Source organism: Octodon degus, unplaced genomic scaffold (assembly GCF_000260255.1).
Source record: "Octodon degus isolate 3935 unplaced genomic scaffold, OctDeg1.0 scaffold00131, whole genome shotgun sequence".
In the NCBI taxonomy this organism is placed as follows: domain Eukaryota; kingdom Metazoa; phylum Chordata; class Mammalia; order Rodentia; family Octodontidae; genus Octodon; species Octodon degus.
In genome coordinates, this window is record NW_004524707.1 from 882,584 (window position 1) to 885,204 (window position 2,621).

Consider the following 2,621-nt stretch of genomic DNA (forward strand, 5'->3'; position numbering starts at 1 on the left):
CCCCAGCACCACATGCCAGCCTGCCCCGCCCCCTGGTGGGCTGAGCTGGCCACACACACACACACACACACACACACACACACATAAATAAATAAAATTTTTAAAAAAAGACTTTAGAAGAGGTGGTCAGAATTATGTGCTCCCCCCTGCAGAGCGGAGCAGATTTCATTTCCACCTCCCCCAATTGGTACTGGTGTAGCAACGTGAAGTCACACGCTGGTGACCTGCTGGACCCAACAGAACCTGACTGCTGTGGAAAATGAAACTGCACCTGGCACAGAACCGTGCACCGAGCAGAGAAGGATGCTGAGAGGAAAAGAAAAAGGGTCCTACAGTTTTGACTGAGGGAAACTAATGAGGAACATAAAAGGGGATTCTTCAGTAGATACTTTAAAAAAAAATTAGCCCATCATCATCATCATCACTTGTGTGTGTGTGTTGCTGGGGATCAAACACCACACCACGTGCTTCACATGCTAAAATTTGTGCTACCACAGAGCTACTCCCGTAGCCCCAATTTTAGGGGAATTTTTTTTAATTGGGGTCTCCCTGTGTAGTTCAGGGTTGCATGGCCTCAATCACCCACCAACCCTCCTGCCTCAGTCTCCTGAGTGCTGGGATTAGAAGTGTGCACCACCACATCCAGCTTCCAATTTTTTTTAAAGATAGGGTCTCAAGTAATCTAGCCTGGCCTTGAACTCAATGATCCTCCTGCCTCAGCCTCTCAAGCGGTGGAACTACAGACATACATCTCCACTCCTAGCCCTAATTCAATTTTTATATTAGGTTTTCTGTACATTAGAAATATGCAGGGGGCCTGCCCATTAGCTCAGTTGTTTAAGTGCCTGCTTAAAGAAAGCACTCACGCTCAAGATGCTGTGGTTCGAACCCAGATACTCACCCAAAACCAGAAATGCCCTCAAGGCATCTCCAGGCCACCAAAAGAAAAAAAAGAAATATGCAGTTAAATTGAAACTCAATTTAGTAGTAATTGTGAACTCAATGATTTCCTCAGCCATAAAAGAGAACTCCAGACAAAAATTCCAGGGGATAATTATTAAAACATGCAAATGTGAAACAATTAAAAATAAGACTTTATTCTTGTTACATATAAGCCAACATGTATACTGCATCAGAAAATTCTTGATTTTGCCTCTCACAAAATCCCAAGTTTACTACAATTAGTTTTACGAGTTTTCTAGAAACATAATGGAGAAAAATACTTAACTGACCTAAAGGAAATAATCTGATTTTTGAAGGGTTAAATTCTGAAAACATAACTGGTTCTATTTTAACACTTCAGAGAAAGATCATTTCCTGAGCTAAACTGAAACGGAGGGCTGGGAGTAGTGCACTGCTCAGTGACAGAACTCGGGCCTCTATTCTCCAAGCCCTACATTCAAAGCCCAAGGCCTCCAACCCCACTCCACCCCCAAAAGGAGGGAGCCATGTTGAAATAACGTGTGAGAGAAAGGAAGGCGCCATTAAATGAACCTCTTCCATGCTAAACATGTTTATAATACATAGTCCAGTTGCTGTGGTGACCCACGGCCCAACTTTTTCAGACAGTAACTAAGACCTAAAAAATAAAGTCTCCAAATTCTTCAACATGCTGTTTAAATAAAACCAAATTATAAAATGTATCAAGACTAGTTTACCAACTAATCAGTCATTGTTATCAAATAATAATTATATATAACTAACTGCTCTACAATATTAAAGAAAATATTAAATGTGTATGCTTCCTTTTCCTGTCTCTTTTTGTTTTTGTTGATGCTGGGGATTAAACCCAGGGCTTTACAAAAGCACTCCACCACAACTACACGCCAACCCAAAAGTACATTGTAACTTAAAACAAAACCTGAGACTATTTCCCAAAGAGTGTGAAGGACTCCATTTACAAAGTTTCAGTGTTTAAACAAAATCAAAGTTCCTGAGAGGGGAAAAAGTGAATCACACATTTTAACAACATCACTGCCAGCCTTAAATACGGAAGCACCAAATTTTCCACGCAGGGTGGGCTGGAGGTCGAGGGTGGAGATCCGCTGCATGAAGAAGGAAAGGAGTTAATTCCAGATAAAGCTCTGGAAGCTTTCGATGCCCTACAGGTTAAAGAGCAATAGCTGGGGAAAACGCTTTGTATCCTCGGACGGCTTCTGTCAATAACATCCCTTCTTTCCTGCCAACGCCAGCTAACATTCCGCCCCCGAAATACTGTCTTCCAATTGATCTTCCTAGGTAGGAATGAAGCCGTGCCCGGCCTGGCCGCAGCTGTACCATCTAGTGGAAAATAAAGGTGGGAGGGGGGCTGCTGCAGAGATGTTGAAAAAGAAATAAAACTTGACACCGAATGAACCGCGAGCTTGGCAAGAGGAAGAAACAGCGGTGACCTGCGCCCCAGAGGAGATCAAAGTCCGGGGTAAGAGGCACAGTCTCACGGGCCTTTGTAAGCGCTCAATGACTGTACTTTCATTTTCCAACTTCCTGTCACTACAGATAGTCAGAACGGCGTCCCTCTGAACCACCCACGCAACAAAAACCGCCACCAGGCTTTGGCCCAGGGACCTCGCAAGACCCCAGGGGAGGAGGCTCCCGGAGGAGCGCGCCCCCGCCTCCACCTG